The sequence below is a fragment of the Nicotiana tabacum genome, chromosome 4 (genome assembly GCF_000715075.1).
Source record: "Nicotiana tabacum cultivar K326 chromosome 4, ASM71507v2, whole genome shotgun sequence".
Lineage (NCBI taxonomy): Eukaryota > Viridiplantae > Streptophyta > Magnoliopsida > Solanales > Solanaceae > Nicotiana > Nicotiana tabacum.
In genome coordinates, this window is record NC_134083.1 from 144,423,119 (window position 1) to 144,435,220 (window position 12,102).

Sequence of the window (12,102 nt, forward strand, 5' to 3'; positions counted from 1 at the left end):
ATCTATCTTGATGGGTATTGGCACAAGTGTTTCAGTAGGACGGCTTTCGCGAGCCATCTCTTGCTCCAAATCTAGGTCTCTACCATTTCGTAGACTCACTGCCATAAGCTGTTTCGGGCCCTATTCTTTTGGATTGACTTGTGTTTCTGCAGGTAACGTCCCTTGGGGACGATTGTTTAGGGCCATAGAAATCTGTCCTAATTCAATATCAATACCCTTTATCGCTGATTCATGCGATTCTACCCTCTATTGCATTTTTCCCGTGGACCCCATCAATTGTTGCAACATTCTGTTGTTGCTGTCCAGCATTCCCTCAAGTTTAGTAAACCCATCATCTGGTCTCATAATCTGTTTTTGAGGTTGTTAATAAGTCAGCTGCTGATTTTGCTGGATGTAGCCCTGTTGCCTTTGGTAAGGCGCAACTTGACCTAGTGGTCGCATAAATCCAGGATTGTTGTTGTTATTATACTGCTGCTGCGCTAGTCTATATTATTGATTATGTTGACCCCAATTCTGACCACCTTGCCTCTGTCCCCCATAGTTCGCTACATAATTCATATCTTCCTGATATTGCTTGTTGTCACCTTACGCACTCCACGAGAAAACATATGGTTGGTTAATGCATGTTGTACATAAGCTCCCATTAGTTGTGTCAACTATGTGAACCTGCTGCTTCTGGCCTGATTCATCAATCATTTTGGTGAGGATACTCATTTGTGTCATTAAAGTGGCCACATTCTCAGCTATGGAGTTGTTTGGGTCCAAAGCCACTGAGTGAACTACCGGAGTGATCGTAGAGGCTCTTGTCATCCATACTGAGTTTTGGGCCATCTTATCAAGTAGGATCTTGCATTCTGCAAACGTTTTACTCAGAAATGCTCCACCTGCTGAAGCATCAACATTGGCCTTTAAGCTGTCAGCCAGTCCCATGTAGAATTTCTGCCCCAACATCTGATCTGGAATACCATGATGTGGACACTTAACCAGCATGCCCTTGAACCTCTCCCACGTTTCTTGTAGTGATTCTGTTGGTCTCTGCCTGTAGCTCAATATATCATCAATCTGTTGGGCAGTTTTATTTGGTGAGTAGAATTTGTTCAAAAATTGCTTGACTAATTCCTCACAAGTAGTGATAAAATTTATGGGGAGTGAATTAAGCCAAGTCTGAGCTTCTCCTGTCACTGAGAATGGGAACAACAAAAGCTTTATAGCGTCCGGTGTCACGTTAGGTTGCCTTTGAGTTAAACATATCGACAAGAAATTCTTCAGGTGCTGCTGAGGATCTTCAATGTGTGACCCTGAGAACAGTCCCTTATTCTGCAATAAATGTAGCATGTTGTTTGTGATTTGGAATGACTCTGCTTGTATCTGAGGGACTGCAATTGCGATTGTCAGATTGTCGGCGGTGGGTTGTGCCCAATCATATAATGTTATTTCTGATACAAGAGGTACCACACCCCGATTGTTTGGTTCATTCTCATTGTTTCTGTTGTTGATTGGATTTTCTATTCCGTCAGCCATGTTTGGTTCGATTTGGTCTATCAAGTTTCATTGTTGTTTGCTTTTCTTGTTTGCACGATTTAGTGCCTTGAAAACTTTCTCAGGATCTGATAACACTTCAATCAATTCACCAGTTCATGAGGAGTTCCTAGGCATGCACCTGTAACACCCAAGACTACAAACATTAAAATTTCAATGTATTTGGTTTAGAATGGAGAAAATTAACTACACTAAGAATTCTAGCACTTCTTTTAGCTGCAATTAATAGCACCGTTAATTTTTCGGCAACGACGCCAAAATTTGATCACGCCCAACTATGCCTTATAAAAAGGACTTAGCGATCGTTACAAATATATTCCGGCGAATAAGTCCGGAGTCGAATCCTATAGGGAATTAACCTATCAAACACATCTACTAGACTAGCACAAATTCATGCAATCAATCTTCAGAAATATTTAAGTAACAATTTGGATTTTTATTAACTAAATATTACGTAATAAAAATACAATAATTAATAACTAACTACGAAGGGGTTGTAAACAAGAATTGGAATGATCTAAGGTTGTGATTTCCCCTATTATCGGAATCTTTTCCGCTACGTTTTTTATAAATTTGCCTAAGTCTTCTCTACCGACCATGAGCACTCTAACTGTCGTAACTCTCTTCCGAGTAATTACCACAATTTACTAGACATATTCTCCCGAATTACGCTAGCTGGCATTAAGTACAGCTTACTCAGATCGCACCAAGATTTCGTTATCCCTAATCCCACCTTTAAACCTCCGTATTGATCCCTCATATACGTTTAGGAGTGATGTTATTCAAAAAAATACCTAAATATGCACTCTCTCCCGAGTAATACATACTAAATAGGCACAGCTAATTGAGGGACCTTCAATCAACCACAAGACTAATATAGTTGAACAAATAGAGAAAATACTACGATAAATTTATATTAACGTAACAAGAAAATCATCCTTTAATAGGTTCCATCAAAACCTTAGACTATGGATTTAGCTACTCATGATCAAAGTAACAATATCCAAAGTATGTTGCATAATTAAAGTACAAGATAAAGATAAGGTGATGTAGAAATTGTTGACTCTAACTCCCGGCAATTGTTCTATGAGCTATCCTTGCCTCCGATTGCAAAAGTCCCTTCAAATGGCGTTTTTAGGTCTATTTATATGTGTAGGAAAAGACCTAAACGTATAGGCCAAGTCCTAGTCAAACTCGAAAACGAATTAAGTCTTCAAAACTCGGATTGGCCCTGGCCCCAGGCCTGGCGTCGCCAGCCTAACGCCTGATGAACCTGGCTCCAGGCCTGGCGTCGCTAGCCTAACGCCTGGTTCTGCTTGGCCTTTGCCTTGCGTCGCCAGCCTAACGCCTGATTCAAGCCTGGCGTGTCCAGGTTCTCTCATTCACTGCTTCCGCTCACGCTTTCGACTTGTAGGTCTACTTTTTTTTCTACTTTCATCTCCAATTCACCTACACATAAAATGGACCCTATTACACGCAAATAAGGTGTATTTTATCATTAAAGCGTATAAAAATGCAAGCGAATAATGTGCTAAGCCATGAATTATAGCCACACATCAAGTAAGTTTATGCAGGTCACAGTTTAAGTCCAATTTTGAGGTCTTTGAATATGGAAAACTTCAGAAAGTAAAAAAGAAAAATCGAATGTTTCCACTTAATTTCTATCAATTTTCCCCTACAATACGTTAAATGACTAATTGACTTATGATGAACCCTCAAGTAATTTCTTAGAAAGAATCACAATCATGAATTGTACTGCATTTATACTCCCACTTAAGGAAGCTCTTGTTTAACTTTATTCAATTAAATTTATGGATATTTCAATTTGTAGTGGCCTAAAATTCTAAACTTCTTTATTATGGTTATGAAAAAGAGAAATTACCTAAGAAATATTTAGGGAAACTTCCATTTTATTTTGGTTGACCCTTCTGCAGGGTTGTAAATGACTTGACCCAAAAATTAAGTTTCCAACCAGCTATTTCCATTAACAAGTTGTCTAAAAATCATCCAATATTCGTTTAATCTTTGGGAAAATGCATAACTACCCCTTTGAACTATATCCGAAGTTCCAGTGACACACTTTGCCTTTACGAGGGTCCTATTACCCTCCTGAACAATTTTAAAGTGTAATAAACACCACCCTAAGTGCTGACGTGGCATAAAGAGTGTGCATACTCTCTTAAGGGCAAGTGGAAGTTACAAAAATAATTTAAAAATTGATTAACAGGTACAAGTGTCATTTTTTGATTGGACCTTACACAATTAATTACATCTAATTAATTAGTCTCCTTCGTCTTCTAAACCTCTTCTCGCACGCACAAGGGGGACATCGTTTTAACGGCGAAATGCCAGAGCGAAAATCCAATACAATACAAAATCAACCCAGAAATCAAAAGCAGATATGTTTAATAATAGAAACAGAGCTACAACTACATGGATCAACGAGCATGATTCACTGAAAAACCTACGAACAGTCAAAACGGTCAACAACAATGGAGTTTCGTCGGAGCAAGGGTCTTCGTCAGAGTTTCGCTCTCCGGCCAGATTTGACAATATCAAACAAGTATTATATAAAACCCATCAAAAACTCAGTTCACCGGAGAATAAAAAATCTCGTCGTATACGGTAAGTCGTGATAAAAACAGAGATCGGGAAGGACAACTAGTGTTTAACAAGTTCTGGCCATTGAAATGAAAAATGATTGAGAAATTAGGAAAGAGAAAAAAAAGAATGCTTTAAGAAATACTTTATGTTAGACATATCGAAGTCCACGTCTAGCGAGATGTGCTGATACCATGAGTGGAAGCACTACAAATTTTTTGGTTTAATCGTTAATTGTCCCATTAGCAAAATTACTAAATTTACAATTCATATTTAACAAAAAGCCATAATACAAAGAAAAGTTGGTGACGTCCAGATTATCAATCTTTTGGAGTTGAAGCTCAGATGAGGCTTTTGCCCTTTGGCCGGATATGGTAATGAAGGTCTGCAAATAAGAAAATAAGGAAGAAAAAGAAAAAGGTGAAAAAAAGTTTTAAGTAAGAAATAATTTTACTTTAAGAGGTAAATAATTTTACTTTAAAATTGTTCAGGGGGTAATAGGACCCCCGCAAAGATAAAGTGTGTAGTTGGAAATCCGACTATAGTTCAAGGGGATACTTATGCATTTTTCCTTAATCTTCATTCTCATCAAAGCCCTTTCAGGCATGGACACTCAATTTACCGAAGGAGAATCATCTACATCTTCCCACTTCTCTTGAGAAGTATTCCCGAGTTTTGGAGGTGAAAAATACTAATTATTGTTGAAGTGATTTTATCTCAGACAAAAGTCCAAGCTTAAATGTCCGTTGATTTCTTATCGATTCCAATCAGCTTTTAGAATAAATGACTCGTTACAATTCGACCTTACTGTGAAAACGGAAATACCTACATAAATAGCAGGTTTGATTCCATAATTGAATAGGTTACACCCGAAAAGCACCAAGTCAATATATCGAGAAGCACACATGCAAGCACTAGTACCTTTTACGTATGTGAAGGGCCTCTACAATGAAATTAAACAGGGAATGAAAAATGTGATGTGACACCTCTCACATCAGTTATCTTTTCCCTCACTATTTTATTGGTTTATCTTAAGTTAAAAATACCTAAATAATTACTCAATTAAAGGGTAAGCTGGCAGTTACTCAAGAAAATCAAAGATGGAACGACATTAGTGAAACGGTTCATGATATTCTACACCTCCTGCCTATTTAGTACGTACAAAAGGAAGGGCTCATGTGCTGAAGCACAAGACTTGGATAACGATCAAGCAATAAAGCTCGACCAACCAACAAGTCAACTTAAAATGGCAGAATGTAGAAGTTAGCCGGAAAGAGTGCCATCTTCATTCAGTCTCTGTGGAAATTAGCACCTTCACTTTAAAATTAGATGTGCACCTGGAGATGGATCGCAACACTACGTTGGCGAATGAATCGTGGTGGTGGGATGCCTATTGTAACTGCCAAAAAGAATGATACAGCATATATAGTTTCTGCTACTTCTTTTCGGGCACATATATATAATTTTGTGGGTCTGAGTCTTCAAATGCACACGATAAGATAAATATGAAGCTCAGTGTACATTTATTTTCTTTATGGATGACATAAAGGGAAAACAAAGGTCAAACTCGAAAGGATATTATGGAGTTATCTAGAGCAATTGCATATTTTTTTCGTTGACCAAGGGTATTTTTGTCATTTAGACCTATCATATAAGTGCTTTATCCTTCCCCCCCCCCCCCAATAATTCTAGAAATATCAATTCTTTCATCTATCCTATTCCAATTTCCAAACAACAGATAGAGCAGGCAGTCAAGAAACATCGATTCCTTCATCAATTTTCTTCGGGCTTTCAAGGATAGTTCTTAGAGCTCTCTCATCTTCTCAGTTAAGGGTGGCAAGTGGGCCGGTCCCGAACCTAAACGGGCTAAGTGATCCGGTCCAAACAGTCCCGGTCCCGGTCCGGTCCCAAATTAAACGAGCTAAACGGTCTTTTTGCAGGGATCGGCCTGGGACTGGGACCGGAACCGTTTAGTCCCGGGCTAAACGGTCCTGACCCGCGGGCTAAATGGGCTAAGTGGGCCCAACAGATTTTTTTTATAAAAATTAAATAGAAATTAGAGATAAAAGAATGTTAAAAATAATATCTAAGTCTAAAGACAAAAATATTGTAAAGAGATATGCCTTGTAATTTTATTATAGCATTAAAAAATATAGCAATATCTTTCTTAGTCTTCATCCCCCTATGGAATGAGCACAACAAGGTGCTAATACCACCATTGAGAAGAAAAAGAAACTAATCAAGATGTGCCAAAATATAAGTTACATAATACATACTAATTTTTGTTCATACAAGTTACATGGTATCTCTTACAAACTTCATAAATCTATCAAGGTCCGGAGGAATTTTCGTTGGTGGTGGAGGAAAAGTAGCTTGGTCATCGCCACTTCCGGGCGAAGCAACATCCTTCGCAAGTTCAGCTAGCATTTCTTCGTAAGCTTCGTCTTCATCTGGTTGTGATTCAGCAAGTCCAAAATTTCTTCTTTCCGATCGAATCCAATCTCTGAAAAGTACTGATTTTTCCAAGCTCTCCCTCATAGACGCTCTATAATCACCGAGTTGAAGTCTTGCTTGACTGAAAGCGCTATCTGATGCCACTGTTGAAGCTTGAGTAGTTAAAATATCTCGGGCCATCCTTGAAAGAACCGGAAAGTATTTTTCTTTGTCCTTCCACCATTCCAAAAGATTAAAGGAACCGTCGGGATTCACTTCCTCAATTCCCTGCGACAAATAAACTTCAAGCTCATTTAGTTGTAAAAAATCACTACTACTAGAACCTTGAGAACCCCTAAATCCCGCCCAAGCACTAAGTGCTCTTACTCCCGCAGTTCTTTTAGATGATTGAGAATCAGAAGAAGAAGGAGTTAGAACATTTGGTCTAGCATGATTTAATGCAACTTGATAAGTATTAAAAATAGTTTGAGCATTTATTCTAATTGAGGCTATTGCTTACGGAAGTTGAGACAATTCCTCATCTTCAAGTGCTAAACCATTATAAACAGTTTCATACAAAAAATGAGGACCTCCTAATTTCATACAAGGATTTAACAAAGCAGAAACACCATAAATAGGGGGAATAGGGAAAAAATATTTTTTATACTTTTTTCTCATAGAATCAATAGCAAGTTTATAAATTTCCCCACCCTCTGAAAAATGAGCAAACAAATTTGCAAGTTCTGTAATATAAACTAAACAGTTAGAAATAGTAAGATAATATTGCCCAAAAAATTTATTTGTAGCAATATGAAGTTTTTCTAAAAAATCTACAAGTATTTTAACATTAGCCCAATCCCCATTTATAAGGTGCTCATCATCATCACTTACATGTATATTAAATATTGAGTTTATGGGGTTTCTATATTCATATGCAACAACCAAACTTTCATACATGTAATTCCATCTAGTTGGACAAGGTTTAGGAACCTTTCTTTCTCTTAGGCCAAATTCATCGCATATTTTAAAATATTCTCTAAGTCTACTTCTACGGTTTGAATAAAAAAGCCAGTTAAGAGCCATTTTAACCTTTTCAATTTCAATATTTAAAATTCTCATACCATCACCCACAATTAAATGGTAAATATGACAAATACATCTAACATGAAAAATATCACTAAATGCAGGATTTAGCGTAGTGGTAAGCAAGGCTATAGCATTTGTGTTACTAGTAGCATTATCCATTGAAATTGATATTATTTTATCACTAATGCAAAAATATCTACAAATATCTGTAACTGTGCTAGCAATAAACTGCCATGTGTGACGTAAATTAATTATTCTATAAGAAATAATGCGCTTTTGCATTATCTAATCTTCATCAATCCAATGACTGGTAACAGTAAGGTAATCACAGTCGTTACCACTTCTACCAATATCAGTTGTAATAGCAACACGACAATTTATATGAGTAAATAAATAGTGCAAATATTGTTCATATTCATGTTTATACTTATAAATATCGCTCTTTACGGTTGTGCGAGGAAAACCTTTATAAGTAGGATTAAAAGTTTTTCTAATATAATGCACAAAGTTAGGGTCAGAAGGAAAACTATAGGGTAAACGCATAACAGTTACCATTTTTGCCAACTCTTTCCGATCTTTTTTTGGATCATAATATAAAATACCACTGGTAATAGTGTTAATTCCCGGTTGAAATTGATTTGAACCGGTACTAGGGTCAACCTGATTAGGAGTAGGTAGACTTTTCCCCTCGGCCAAAGCTTTCAGACGAAGATATCTCACTCTATCTTGAGGGTATTTCATTATGTGTCTAGCCAAAGTTTCCGTCCCACCCCGCAATCCAAAATATTTAAAAACTAACTTCGTGCCACAAGTTTTACACTTAGCCTTATTTTCTGGAATTAGTTGAGTAAAAAATGGCCAAACGGGAGATGTTTCTGTCCGTTTGCTAGGTTGTCTACAAAAAGTAGGGGTAGTAACAAGAGTATCAGATGGGGCATCATTTGGATTAGCAGGGTTATCACTAGTTGGGTTAACATCAGGAGCAGGACTAGTTGGTGTATCATCATCCGGTTGAGTTTCATCAAAATCTATTTCCTCGTCATCATTTTCATCAATAGTTGAATTAGAATAAAGAGTATTCATTAATTCATTGTCTAATTGTTCACCAGCTCTAATATTATGGAAAAATTGACTTTCAGTAAATTGTAATAAACTATTATCGCTATCAATAATAGCAGGTGTAGGACATATATGGAGTTTGATTCGGGGAGCCCGGGGCAGTGGAGGAGGAACAGATTGAGCACTAGATTCGTCACTCTTGGATTTTTCCTTATTTTTACCAAATTATTTTTTTAAGGAAGCCATCTTAATTAATAAAGTAATAGAAAATAAATAAAACAAACAAAATTATAATATTAAAACTTAAGAGTTGGAACGAGTTTACCGAATTGACAAACAACTTGTTGAAAATTGATTATCGTTGAAGACTTCAATTCACCAACTTCACAATTGTTTCACAAATTGTAACAATAAAGTAAGCAATAGTAGCAATTATAGAAGAAAATTAGAGAGAGATTGTGATAGAATGATGATTTTGTAAGAAAAAAATAAAAGAATGAGGGGGTATTTATAGTTGAAAATAAGGAAAAAATGTAATTATAAAACGTTTGGGATTAAAACAAAGTGTGGGGGGGGGGGGAGGGGGGAGGGATTAAATAGCTATTTTATAAATAGCTAACGGCTATTTTTGACAGCCTAAATGGTCCCGGGCCTGGCGGGCCCAAATCATAGGACCGGCCCAGGCCCACTAAAACCGGGTCAAATGGTTCTGGCCCGTTTAGCCCGTTTGGCCAGGTCCCGGGCCTGGACCGGCCCACTTGCCACCCTTATTCTCAGTTGAGTTTTGCAATTTTTGGTCAACTATTCTCTCAATTTTTGACCTAATTTTTATCCGGTTCTCTTCTAATTTTCCAACATCATGGCTTAGATTCATGTTTGATGTGGGTTATTATTCCTCTATTTTTCATTTTTAATCTGTTTTCATTATGTATTTTCATATATGGTCTTCGCTGGACATTTTCAGACTATAGAGGGAAATATTAGAGAATTTTGAGTTCAAAAAATACAGAGAAGAAATAAATGGAGAAGGTGTTTGTCATGTGTAAAATGTAGGAGTGTGTTTGGGAGTAGATAACGATAAAAAAACATATCATGGTTGTAATTTCATTTGCATTAGACTTTTTTCTGAATTTCGAAAATGTCTCTTCAAATTTAATTAAAGGAATAGCCTGATGATATTTGTTTCTTGATAGAATAGCTTTATTTTTCAATATTGTGATCACCTAATTTTTAACCATATTTGAATATTTTCACCACTTTTTAGTTGGTAAATATTTTTAAAGCTTTTGTTTTATCTTTTTATACGTTTAAAAAAAAAGAAAAGGTTTTTAATTTTTTTAAAAAAAAATAAAAGAAAGAAATATTTTAAAATATATTTTATTAGTATATTTCTTGTTAGTCTAAAGACTTTCTATAAATAAATATTAAATATTTAGTACTTTAATCCTTTGGTTAGTAAGATGTAGTATTTTACACTATTTATCTATTATCTATAAATAAATAAATAAAAAAGAGTAACAAGAAAAATGAACGAAAGGGTGGCACAACGATGTGGCCTTGAAAAATGTGATGACGCAAAATATCATCTTTAAATTTAATAAGTAATTCTGTATTCTAAGACCTCGAAAAATACCATTTATCCTTCCTCGACTTGCGTGCACAGTCCGTATAATTTTTCGAAAAGTTTTTATGTGAAAAATAGATTAAAATGGGAAATAGAGCTTTAAAACTCAAGTGAGTTGACCTTAGTCAACGTTTTTAGCAAACGGACCCGGATTGGTATTTTGACAGTTTTGGTAACTCCGTATCGTGATTTGGGACTTGGGCGTATGCCCGGAATTTAATTTGGAGGTCCCTAACTCAAGTTATGACTATTTAACAGAACTAGCAATTTAAAGGTTAAATATTCCAAGTTTGACCACGGGGTTAACTTTTTGATATCGGAGCCGGAATCCGATTCTGAAAATTTGAACAGCTCCGTTATGTCATTTATGACTTGTGTGCCAAATTTGAAGTCATTCCGGATTCATTTAATATGTTTTGGCACGAGATTTGCAAATTGAAAGTTTAAAACTCAAAGTTCGAATCGGGGTATGAATTGTAATTTCAGTATTGTTTGACGTGATTTTAGACCCCGAGTCAGTCCGTATTATGTTACGAGACTTGTTGGTATATTAGAACGGGGTCCCGAATACCCCGAAAGTGAAACGGATCGAAATCGGAACAAGAATTGGACTTAAGCAAAAATCTAAAATTTGGGTTCTGGTATAATCGCACCTGCGGAATTTTGACCGCAGGTGCGAGCTCGCAGAAGCAGCCTTCGCAGGTGCGGCCCTTGTGCACTGAGGCGGACATCGCAGGTGCAACATTTTGTCCGCAGATACAGAACCTCGCATGGAAGCCCTTTTCGCAGATGCGAGATTTTTTTCGCAGATGCGAGCTCGCATGTGCGAGCCCAGGCACCGCAGATGCGAAAATGCTGGGTAGAATACATAAAATCGGGTCTTAGCCATTTTTACTCATTTTTTTGAGTTTTAAGTCTCGGATTTGGGCGATTTCAAAGGAGATTTTCACGACTTTGAACTGGGTAAGTGTTCTTTATCATAAAGTGATTATATTTCACAAATCCATGTCTATATTCATCATTTATTTCGGATTTAGATGGAAGAAATTGAAATTTTTGTAAAACTTTCCAAAAACGAAAATTTAAGATTTGAAGGTCCATTTGATAACGGAATTGGACAAATTTGGTATGGTTGAACTCGTATCGGAACGGGTGTTCGGATTTCGTGAGTTTTTTTGGGGATTTGAGATGTGGATCCCACTGCCGAATATTTTAATAAATTTCGGATTTTTATCCGGAAAATTTGTAAATTCATATGGAATTAATTCCTATGATTTGTATTGAATATATCGAATTATTTGTGAATAGATTTGAAGCTTTCAGAGGCGAATTTAAAAGGAAAAGCTGTGGTTGAATAATTGATTGGAATTTTCAAAGCGAGGTAAGTGTCGTGGTTAACCTTGACTTGAGGGAATAGAACCCTTAAATTATTTATTATGTGAATTGCATGTGAACGACGTATAGGCGAGGTGACGAGTGTCTATACATCGTCAAATTAATTGTTTGCCTGCTTACTTGAAAAATCATAAACTATTTTTTTTATCATAAATTATTTACTATAATAATTGTCTCTCTCTTATTCCTTGTCAAAATATTAATTCTTGAATTCCTGCATTAATTGTTACATGTTATTTAAATTATGTGCCTTAATTGTTATTTGACATTTAGCATATTAAATATTAAACTTCCTATTTGCTCCCTGATTTCCATAATAATTTGCTATTTGTCATTGTTTGCTTCATAATTAAATCATAATTATT